A 12,556-nucleotide genomic window follows, 5' to 3' on the forward strand; every position below is an offset into this window, starting at 1 on the left:
AAATGTGTTATTTATTCGCGCTTAACTAGTGTTTCAAGTGGTGGAGAGCGTGCGTTCCATGATGCGCTTGATTCAACTGATCACGCGCTGGGTAATCACAATGTACTCTCCTGATTAAAACATTTTGAACTCATCTAAAGGCTCTGAACACTTCCAACGCATCGTCGGAGCCAAGGGCCGGTCATCTTCTCCGATGACCTTGGTCAGACTGGTTCAATCATCACCACATCATAAATGAAAAAAGAGGACATGATCTTAAAGAAAAAATGACGTAGATCACGAATATCACCTCAATTTTAACTAACTCCAAATATAGAGAGAGATACGTGGAGTTGAATTTTGAGTTGTGTCAACTGAGTTGCTTCGATTTAACCTCAAAGCAACTCAATCTTCTTGCCTACATTGGTAGGACTTCAGACAACCAAGGATCCAAGAGAATTGATGAGAATTGAGAGAGAATCGGAAAGAAGAAAAATCTGGAAAAATACCTTCAATGCTGTGCAGAAATGGATCTCTCTTGCTTCAATTCGTGCTTGATCTTGCTTATGGAGCTTGTGGAAGTAGGTTAAGAGTAATGCAAAGCTTTGGATCCTGAAGTTTTTGAATCTCCAAACAGTGAGATTCAAACTCAAATTTCAATTAAATTTCTCAGGTTTTGCTTTGGATTGAGAGGGTTTGAGTGATTAGGGGCAAAGATGGCTCGCAAGGTCCTCTGAATTGAGCATTTGGATCTCTATTTATAGTAATGAGAAGTGTTATTTGCACACATGAAAAAATCTCCAAAATTGGCAATGCAATGCACATGCTTGCTTGGGCGTGTGCAGGCCCATGAAGCAATCCAATTAGGTCCACAATCAACTGAAATAAGGTCTGCATGAAACTTGGATGGCAAGGCAAAGTTATTTGAACATTTGAAGCATGAATCTTGCTAACTGATACAGGCCTGTTTAATCCATGTGCAGACCTATCAAACTTTGTCCAAAATGAGTGAATTAAGACTCTTTAGAAAGATTAGATCAGGAGGAACAACTTGATCGCGACTTTATGAGTCAAATTGGGGTACTAACTGCAAGTGCACAGTTCTATCGCGTAGTTTTAAAAGATATCGATCCCACAGGGACTTATGAATCGATATACCGTTTTCTAAGGTTACTTCGTAAAGCTAAGGCGGATGATATTTTGATTGTTTCGGGGGAAAAGTTAAAATTAAAACTAGATCTAAATTAAATATCAATTAAGCGGATATCGGTATGTAGTTCGTCGTAATTAGGGAATCAAAGCTTCGTTGGTTTCTTGGTTTTAAAATAAATCTTTTCAGTGGACACTATTGATTAAAAGTATTTTCTCAAACTCTCGCTCTGTTGAATAGACTATGACTTTATATTAACGCAGCTGTCACTTATTTGTTAAGTCCAAAATCACTTTTTGAAAACAATAGAATCCATAGAAACTCATTTTAAGAAAATACTAATCGTTTAAACACCCTCGTCTCAAACTCTCGCTCTGTTGACTTAGATTATATAATTAAATTCAAATGCTTAACTCTCGTCCTCACATTTAACTTTTAAAAATACTTTTTGAAAAAGATTAGAATTTAATTAACTCTAAAAATTGCTTTCGCCCTGATCTAGAATTAATGTCCAATTTACACTGTCCAGTTAAAAACTCAAACTTTCGTTCTATTGATTTTAGCTTCTTTAGTCTTTTACTTTCGTACAAAAACCATGGTATTAAACCTGTAAATTGAGACCATAAAAAGAGTGATTTTATTTTTAAGCGTAATTAAATCAACTTAGTTTTGATTCCTTCATTCCGCTTACTTTACATACCGATACCTAAATAAATTAGCCAGACATGCTAAACAGATCTAAACAATCATCATGCTTAAATAGAAACATCTCAGGCAAATAATGCAAATAAACAATAAAACAGGGCATATATAAATTCAAACAATAATTAAAGAACCTGAATAATTAATGACAATCTTGAACACTCCACCACAGACCGGTTGGATTTGTTCTTGAATTCTTCAATCGGACAGGAAAATAAAAGTGAAGGAATAAAAACCTAGGGTCTAACGTAAGGTTAGATCCGGTAAAAGATACACAATAGTTTCCGGTGTAGAAACTATTGTGTGAAAAATTAATTAAGTGCTGAAAGATTGACTGGAAAAGAAAATAGAAATTGCAAAGAAAAGTAAAAGAAAACTGTAAAAAATAATGCTGTAAAGTATGCTTGCACGGCTGGAAGAAAAAAAACACGAAGAAGAGAGATCTTTAGGGTTGGAAGGAAGTGACTATTTATACTAGTCTACTTGTAACGGTTTCCACAGCTTTCACGTTCCAAGAGTCAAGCATAACAATAGGCTTCAACGTGCCTCTGTTGCGCTTCTGAAGCCAAAAATATAGGAGAATGGTGTGACATCCGTCCCACCATGTGTTACACTCATAACACAAGGCAGCAGGGCGTGACGCTCGTCACACCATGTGTGGCGCTCGTCACAGGCTCAACGCTAGTATGTTTGGGCTGGGCTTTGGTTTGGTGAAATTGCTTCTCTTCATTTCTTTTTGCACCTCCTTTTCTTCCTTTTTCACTTGTGCTTCAAATAAGATACCTGAGATAAATAAGAGGAAAAATACCAAGTAATATCGAATAAAATGAAATAAATTGAAGTGAATAATAATATAATTTAATTAAATCGAGTCCAAAAATGTGATATTATTTCATGTTATCAAACTCCCCCATACTTAGATCTTTGCTTGTCCTCAAGCAAGATAAAGTATAGAAATCGTTTTAAAAATTTGGCCAGATAAAATTTCAAAACACACATCAATTCGTACTAGGTTGCAGGTAAACCTTGTTTAGAAATAACCTGAGTCTAATCTTGACATCAAGAACTACCGTTACAACATCTGATAACTTTACCTCATGCAAATCAGTTTGAGTCATGCTATTATAACCAGCCTAGTTCTTTTACTCTTATTTCACCCGTTTTCATTCTAGCGAAATCACATTAAGCCCTTTATCGTTTTGCGCACATAGTGGAGTGACCGGTTAGTGATTCTGATCCCCTTTTTAGCTTGAAGCTCTGGTACATAAGTCGGGTAACTTCGTTATTTAGTCCATTGCAAATTGCGGGGGATCGGATCGTAGTCCGCCCTACCAAGTTCAGCACCAGATACCTGCTGAACCAACTCATAATGGATCTTTCGTATTATGCTCTCATATGATATGCAGCCTTTAGATTAAATGATTTGGTAAGGATCACCTAACTTAGTTAGTGCATTTCCTGATATATATTTTTTTTATTTTGGGAATCATTCACTTATATTCATCGGCCCTCCACGTAGTTTGCTATTAAGATGGTGCTGACTTCTTGTATAAACTACTCGGGGTTACTATAAAGTTAAAAGTCCAGGGACTTGTATAACAGGTACCTTTCTGATCTAACATGTTGAGGTTTGTTTAGAGCGTTGGTATGGTAATAATTTTGTCTTGATTTCACTCAAGTTTGATAAAATAAGCAACCTTTATATTTACTGAGTGTGTTGAATTTTTGTTATGGCTCATGAAAATTTGAGGGAATAGATAATAGAAATTTTCACACTAGGGACTTAATTTAGAATAAATATATATTATAATTAATTTTTTTTTTTTTTTATAAAGATTCATAAGAAAAGGAAATAACAATGAAAAGGGAAAGATAACATACTTGAAAAGGGAAGATTTAAAGAACAAGGTTTTCCCCCCCACACTTAAATGGAACATTGTCCCTAATGTTTCAAAGAAAACAAAAGAAATACAGAAAGAAAAAGAAACTAAAGTCAATGTTGCCTTCCGCCGCGTGTTCTTGGACCTGGTGATCTTTGACGTACTTCCAAATCATCAAACCTACTGAGCAACTCAGCGAACCGCTGATCGGTTAATGCATTCCTCGCCTTCTGTTGTTGTTGCATCTGGCGCATCATCTGCATCACTTCGAGATTCTGCGCTTGCATACCATCGATAACATCCATGATGTCGTCGTTGGTTGCTGGCCTTCTTCGTCGACAACGTCGTGAGGATGGACCAGCTGCATTATCGGAAGGGTTGAGCGGGTCTGATTGTTGTGCAGGAACCTGATCACCCTGCTCCATTTCGGCAAACTCGTCTGAAGGCGGGTTTGCTTGTGTAGGCTCGGTAGCTTCGGGAGCATTCAGATCATAGATGTGGCGGTTGGGATTGGTGACATCTGTTAGGGCAATGTTGGGTAGAACAACGCTTGGGACTTCCTGGTTGTTCACCATAAGGTAATACCCTCCGCCTACCCTGTTTTTGATTAGGCGGCTGGACCGACAATAGCTTATATCCATCAATAGGGGTGGGAGAGATTGTAAATTCTGAAGTCGATCCCCAAGATTTAAGCCAAGTGCTATGGTGGTGATTAATCCACCAATTACAAAAGGTTGACGGCCTCTAGCACATAGGGCGCGGATATGATGAAATAGGAAGGAGGCAGCGTTTACCTGTGTATCTGCTGCAAAGACGCAGTGGAGGAAAAATAATTCCTTGGCGTTGACTTTGCTGTTGTTCGGTCGACCAAAAATAGTGTTTTGCAGGATGCGGATGAAGTACCGGATGGTTGGGTTATGTATATGTGAAGCAAGTAATACATCCCAATTGTTGGTTTCCACACCGGAAATTTTTCTAAAGAGGTCGAAGGCGTTTATATGCCACTGGGAGTTCGGAGGTATCCTAGGGTGGACTTGACCGTCTACAGGGAATTGTAGCATGATGCTCAATTGGTTTTGGGATAGGGAGTACTCGGTGTTGAACATGCGGAAGGTTGCGGTACCGGTTAAGTACTCGTCTTCACCGGTAGGAGTGTTGTATGAATAAGAACTTAAAAATTCTAAGGTGAGAGCGGGGTAGGTAGGTTGATTATGAGTGCAAAGAAAGGTTAAATCAGCAAGGCGGAGCATCCATTCTATACCTTGAAGTAATCCTAATTCTTGTAAACAATGTAAATCGGGATACCTGGTGGATTGGACGCCTCGCTGTTGGAAACGCTCAAACTGCTCCCTTTGATAATTTTCATCTTCGGATCGGAAGATGATATTTCCGAAATCTTGGTTTCCCGCCATAACGATAAGTGGTTTGAAAAAGGTAATAAGGAGAGAAGGGAAATGAGATTGATTTTATAGAATGGTTTGTGTTGTATGAAGAAAGGTATGGTGGGTATTTATAGGAAAAATTTTGGGAGTTGGAAAGGGAGTGGTTGAAAAGTAAATAAATATGGGTAAATGTGAATAAATGGGGAAGGTAAAAAGGTGGGATGGTGTAACGGTCGTGTTCCAACGGTTAGTAACGTTCACATAGTCAGAAGGTGTCACGCTCGTGACAGGGATGTTACGGGCGTCACAGGCACTTGGTGTGACGACCGTAATGGATTGTGTGACGCTCGTCACACAGTCCTTCTTGTAACGTACTTTGTCTTTATCATTATATATTATTGTTATTATTTTGTTATGCATATGTTTTATTTTATTTTGCTATTGTGATACTTTTAAATTGCCTTGCATGCTATTCTACTTTCATAATATATATATCTTTAATAAGCCATGTGGGTGGCAACAGTAGAGAGCATTATTGATAGATATTTGCATAAGTCATAATAAAGTAAAATAAATCAATAGCTTCATAAAATAATCATAATGTAACATTGGAAGACAAAAGTAAACATGCGAAAGAAAAACAAATACTAAAATAATTTGAAACAAAATTAATGAATAACCTAAACTAAAACTAAGTAACTAAGAAAAACAACTTCTATCCATCTGCATGATCTCTGGCCGGAGGAGCAAAGGAGTTTACACGGTTTAGCAACTCGTGGAACTGATTTGTCATACTGTTCATATATCCCAGAAATTCTTGTCCCATGTTAGCTAACTCTTCTCTGAGGGCGTCCTGTTCTGACATCAAAGCCTGAATGATGGTGTTATAATTAGCTCCGGGCATTTGATGTCTAAGATCGGGTATTGCCGATTCTTCGGTCAGGACAGGTTGAGGAGGAGGATCAATATCATAATAGCCAGATGGTGTCTGAGGGTCAGATTCAACATAAGGGATCTGGTCGTCACAAATCTCATAGTCCTGGATGGATTCAGTAGATCTAGCAGGAGAGGGTGTTGCGTTCAGATTGTAGAGCCAGTTATTGCGGTTATGAACACTAGTCCTTGGACTAGGCAAGGTGAATAGGCAAAGAACTTGGTTGTTAATTATAAGCTCAAACTCTTCAGACCCTAGGTTTGCTATAAACATAGTGTTGAAGAGGAAGGGTATACTCATAGTCGCAATGCCACAAAAAGAGCTTAAGTCAAGCATAGGTTGACGTAACCCGATAGCATTACCAATCATGGTTATCAATCCGCCTATTTGAATTGGTGCTCGTTCATCTTGGATAAGGCGGTCAAAATTTGCCAACATAAAAGTGGCACCATTCACAGGACGGTTCTGGGAAGCACAAAATATGATGAAGAGTTCATCACGTGAAACTAAGGTACTGTTTGACTTCTTCCCAAAAAGGGTGTGGGCCAGGATCTTATGGAAATAACGAAAGGCCGGATTATGTATGTTTCCAGAAAGAAACTCATGTTCCTCGGGATCGTCATTTCCAGTCAAGCTTCCCCAAAAGTGTTCAAGTTCTCTATATTCAAAAAGTTCTTCTTGGCTCACTGTGAATGTATCAAAGGAGGTAGGGAAACCTAAAAGGTTGGTAAAGTCTTGGATGTTAAATTGATACTCCATGTTGAACATTCTGAATTGAATGAAACCTCTGCTTATTCCTTTTCCATGGCTGGGTAGATAGATCAGAGAACTAAGGAATTCTAGAGTCAGTCTCCGATAAGTGACGAATTGTCTACGGATAGGAGTGGTTTCCCACCCTATGTGACTCAGTAAATACAAGACACTCTCTCTTAGTCCAAGGGCAGTCATTGCCCAGTCATCAGCGTACAAACTAGGTAGCATCTCTCTCTCTCTGCTAGTTCCTCAAACTTTTGTTTCTGAGCTTTCCCTCTGAATTTGATACCCATACGATCGGTTTATCCCATCAGGTTAGTGTTAGCTAGAGAAAGGAAAAACAAGAGTTTTAGTCAGGATTTGGCCAAATGCCGAAAGAATAGAAGAAGAAAAATTAAAATAGATTAAGAATGAATACTAAATAGAATTTAAAAGAATAATTAAGTAAGAAATGAAAATATAAATATTTGTGGGTTGTCTCCCACTAAGCGCTTTGTTTAATGTCGCAAGCTCGACAATAAACTATCAAATATAATCTATAAAATTTGGGGGCACTACGTCTAAGTGCAGGACTTGTGAATTTTCAATGTTTTCTGTATGATGATAATGTTTTAGACGCTGCCCGTTTACGATAAACGGTTCAATGGATTTTCCTTTAATTTCCACCGCTCCATTGGGAAAAACATTAGTGATTTGGAAAGGACCTGACCATCTAGGTCGTAGTTTTCCCGGGAATAACTTTAGCCTAGAGTTGAATAACAGGACTGTATCGCCTTGTTTGAAGATTTTCCTTGATATGCGCTTGTCATGCCAATGTTTTGTTCTTTCTTTGTAGATTCTGGCATTTTCGTAAGCGTCTCGTCTGAGTTCCTCTAATTCGTTTATATCAAGGATTCGCTTTTCACCGGCGGCCTTATAGTTTAAATTTAGATTTTTAATAGCCCAGTAGGCCTTATGTTCCAATTCTACCGGGAGGTGGCAGGATTTTCCATAAATAAGCTTAAATGGGGTTGTCCCTATGGGAGTTTTGTAAGCAGTTCTATACGCCCATAAAGCTTCTGGTAATTTCAACAACCAGTCTTTCCTTGAGGTGGTGACTGTTTTTTCCAATATTTGTTTGATTTCTCTGTTAGACACTTCCACTTGCCCACTGGTTTGAGGGTGGTAAGGTGTCGCTACTCTATGCCTTACGCCATACTTAAACAGTAGTTTTTCGAGTACCTTGGATATGAAATGCGATCCACCATCACTGACTACTATTCTCGGGACACCAAATCTTGGAAATATTATATTCTTAAAGAGTCTAGTTACTACTCGTGTGTCGTTTGTTGGAGAAGCTATAACTTCAATCCATTTTGATACGTAGTCAACTGCTACGAGTATGTACTTGTTACCGAAAGAAGATGGAAAAGGTCCCATGAAGTCTATTCCCCACACGTCGAAAATCTCTACTTCCAAAATGCCCTTTTGTGGCATTTCGTCACGTCTAGATATGTTTCCTGTGCGTTGACATCTATCACATTTCTTGATAGCCGCATGCACATCCTTCCATATGTTTGGCCAATAAAGACCGACTTGTAAGATTTTGGAGCAGGTCTTGGATGTACTTGCATGTCCACCATAAGGAGCGGAGTGACAGTGTTGGATTATATTTTCTACCTCTTCTTCAGGTATACACCTACGGAAAATACCGTCGGGGCCTCTTTTGAAAAGTAAAGGGTCATCCCAGTAATAGTGTTTTATGTCATAGAAGAATCGTTTCTTTTGCTGGTAGGATAAATTAGGTGGAACTATTCCGGTAGCTAAATAATTTACGAGATCAGCGTACCATGGTGTAACACATATAGCTAAGGTGGTTTCTACCTGTTTATCAGCTTTATTTTCTTCCAAAGTAGCTATAAGTTTATCGTACGAGAAATCATCGTTGATCGATGTTGTTTCCGGTTCCAGGTTTTCAAGTCTAGAGAGGTGATCTGCTACTACGTTTTCAGTTCCTTTTTTATCTCTCATTTCCAAATCGAACTCTTGTAGCAACAGGATCCACCTTAGGAGTCTAGGTTTAGCATCCTTTTTTGTTAAGAGGTACTTGATAGCAGCGTGGTCGGTGTAAATGATTATTTTGGCTCCAACCAAGTAAGAACGAAATTTATCTAATGCAAACACTACTGCTAATAGTTCTTTCTCGGTTGTGGCGTAATTCATTTGTGCTTCATCTAGAGTTCTACTTGTGTAATATATGACGTGAAGCTTTTTATCCTTTCGTTGTCCTAAAACAGCGCCCACGGTGTAATCACTGGCATCACACATTATTTCGAATGGTTCATTCCAATCTGGTGTCTGCATTATGGGCGCGGAGATCAATGCTTGTTTAAGCGTCTGGAATGCTTCTAAACATTTGTTGTCGAAGATGAATTCAGCATCTTTCATCAATAGTCCGGTCAAAGGTTTAGTTATTTTAGAGAAGTCTTTAATGAATCGTCGGTAAAAACCGGCATGTCCTAAGAAACTTCGTACTTCTCTTACAGTTTTCGGAGGTTGAAGGTTTTCGATTACCTCTATTTTGGCTTTGTCTACTTCAATTCCTCTATTTGAGATGATATGTCCTAGAACAATTCCTTCTTGTACCATAAAGTGACATTTTTCCCAATTAAGTACTAGGTTTACTTTTACACATCGTTCTAGAACTCTTTCTAGGTTTTCAAGACATTCTTCAAAGCTTTGCCCGCATACGGAAAAGTCATCCATAAATACTTCCATGATATTTTCGAGAAAATCGGCGAATATTGCCATCATGCACCTTTGGAAGGTTGCGGGAGCATTGCACAAGCCAAACGACATTCGTCTATAAGCGAAAGTGCCAAAAGGACACGTGAATGTTGTCTTTTCTTGGTCATCAGGATGAATTGGTATTTGGAAGAAACCTGAGTAACCGTCTAGATAGCAGAAATGAGAATGTTTTGCTAATCGTTCTAACATCTGGTCAATGAATGGTAAAGGGAAATGATCTTTTCGGGTTGCTTTGTTTAGTTTCCTATAGTCAATGCACATTCTCCATCCCGATTCGATTCGTTTGGTTATAGTTTCCCCTTTTTCATTTTCAATAACTGTTATACCTCCTTTCTTCGGTACCATGTGTACAGGACTAACCCATTTGCTATCAGATATAGGATATATGATACCTGCCTCTAATAACTTGGTTACTTCCTTCTTCACTACCTCACTCAGGATCGGGTTCAGTCTCCTCTGATGTTCCCTAGAAGTTTTACAGTCTTCTTCTAGCATGATGCGGTGCATACAAATAGAAGGACTTATTCCTTTAAGGTCGGTGATGTTGTATCCTAGTGCGGTTGGATATTTTCTTAAGATATGCAGGAGTTTTTCGGTTTTGAGTTTTCCTAGGTCTGCATTAACTATCACTGGTCATTCAAGTTCTAAGTCTAGGAATTTATATCTCAGATTTTTTGGAAGTGTTTTCAGGTCTAGGGTTGGTTTCTTAAGGTACTGCGTAGGATCCGGTGTTATTGCTAAACATTGGTTGAGTTTGTCTTCTACAAGATAGTCAGACGATTTGTCCTTTTCTAACTCTGTTTCTTTTATGCATTCATCGATGATATCCATGAAGTAACATGTATCTTCTATTGCAGGTGCTTTCAAAAATTGGGAAAGAATGAACTCAATTTTCTCTTCTCCTACTTCGAAAGTGAGTCGTCCTCGTTTTACGTCTATGATCGCACCGGCAGTTGCTAAGAATGGTCTTCCCAATATAATGGGTGTAACTTCATCTTCTCTAATGTCCATAATTATAAAATCGGTTGGGATGTAGAATTGACCTATGCGCACGGGAACGTTTTCAAGAATTCCTACAGGATATCTAACAGAACGATCTACTAATTGCTCAGACATTTTAGTTGGTCTTAATTCTCCCAATTCAAGTTTCTTGCATATGGATAAGGGCATAACACTAATACCGGCTCCTAAATCGCATAAGGCTTTATCTATGACAAATTTTCCTATGTGACAGGGTATAGAGAAACTACCTGGATCTTTAAGTTTAGGAGGCATATTCTGGATTATAGCGCTATATTCAGCAGTGAGTGTAACAGTTTCGCTATCTTCAAGTTTCCTTTTATTAGAAATAATTTCTTTTAAGAACTTAGCATATGAGGGCATCTGCGTAATAGCTTCTGTAAACGGAATTGTGACGTTTAATTGTTTCAGTAGGTCAACAAATTTTTTAAATTGGCCCGCATCTTTGGTTTTAATAAGCCTTTGAGGGTAAGGGATAGGTGGTTTATAAGGTGGTGGAGGTACATAAGGTTCTTTCTTTTCTACGGTTTCTTTATTACTCTCTTCCTTTTCCTTAGGTGTACTTTCTTCCTCAATTGACTTCTTAGAGTTTTGGTTTTCATTTCTTGGATCTACTGGTCCTTCCACTTCCGTTCCACTCCTCAGTATGATTGCATGAGCGTGGCTTTTCGGGTTAGGTTGGGGCTGTCCAGGAAATGCGCCAGTTGGGGCAGCAGTAGGCGCTTGTTGTTGAGCTACTTGTGATATTTGTGTTTCCAGCATTTTGTTATGGGTAGCCAGGGCATCTACTTTACTTGCTAGTTGTTTGATTTGTTCACTAGTGTGTATATTCTGGTTTAAGAAATCTTTATTGGTTTGCTGTTGAGAAGCTATGAAGTTCTCCATCATTATTTCCAAGTTGGATTTCCTAGGAACATTATTGTTAGGTGTAGATGGGGTCGGCTTTTGATATCCAGGAGGTATAGCTGGGGCTTGATTCGGAGCTTGTCCTGGTGCGTATAAAGCATTATTACTCTTATATGAAAAATTAGGATGATTCTTCCAGTTCGAGTTATAGGTGTGCGAGTAGGGATTTCCTTGAGCATAATTCACTTGCTCTGCTTGGATTCCTGTTAGGAGTTGACAATCTGCAGGAGTGTGACCTTGGATTCCACAGACTTCGCAATTCTGAGTTGCGGCAACCACGGTGGTTGGAGGTGATACATTCAAACTTTCAATTTTCTGGGCAAGGGCTTCCACTTTTGCATTAACATGATCAAGGCTACTTATCTCGTACATGCCACTTTTCGTTTGAGGTTTCTCTACCATTGCTCGGTCGCTTCCCCATTGATAATGATTTTGAGTCATGCTTTCGATAAGTTGATAAGCATCGGCATAAGGTTTATCCATAAGTGTACCACCTGCTGCGGCGTCTATTGTTAACCTTGTGTTGTATAAGAGACCATTATAGAAGGTATGAATCACTAACCAGTCCTCTAAACCATGGTGTGGACAAAGTCTCATCATGTCTTTGTATCTTTCCCATGCTTCGAAAAGAGACTCGTTATCTTTCTGTTTAAATCCATTTATTTGGGCTCTCAACATAGCTGTTTTGCTTGGAGGAAAATATCGGGCAAGAAAAACTTTCTTCAACTCGTTCCATGTGGTGACTGAGTTGGAAGGAAGAGACTGAAACCATCTTCTAGCTTTATCTCTTAACGAGAAAGGAAAAAGACGAAGTCGAATTGCCTTTGAAGTGACACCATTAGCTTTAACAGTATCAGTGTATTGGACAAATACAGATAAATGAAGGTTTGGATCCTCGGTAGGATTTCCAGAGAATTGATTTTGTTGCACTGCCTGCAACAGAGAAGGTTTAAGTTCGAAGTTGTTTGCTTCGATTGCGGGTGGAGCAATACTCGAATGCGGCTCATCTTGCGATGGAGCGGCGTAATCTCGAAGAGCACGAGCTGGTTCTGCCATCTCGGGT

At 38.9% G+C, this 12,556-nt stretch overlaps 1 non-coding gene across 1 annotated transcript; it reads left to right on the forward strand.

The window, feature by feature from the left end:
* Window positions 1-12,064: 12,064 nt before the first annotated feature.
* On the forward strand, window positions 12,065-12,171 carry LOC127108655 (small nucleolar RNA R71). Its single transcript, XR_007796179.1, has one exon. It is a non-coding gene; the product is annotated as a small nucleolar RNA R71 (small nucleolar RNA).
* The last annotated feature ends 385 nt before the right edge of the window (window positions 12,172-12,556 follow it).

Source organism: Lathyrus oleraceus, chromosome 7 (genome assembly GCF_024323335.1).
Source record: "Lathyrus oleraceus cultivar Zhongwan6 chromosome 7, CAAS_Psat_ZW6_1.0, whole genome shotgun sequence".
Lineage (NCBI taxonomy): Eukaryota > Viridiplantae > Streptophyta > Magnoliopsida > Fabales > Fabaceae > Lathyrus > Lathyrus oleraceus.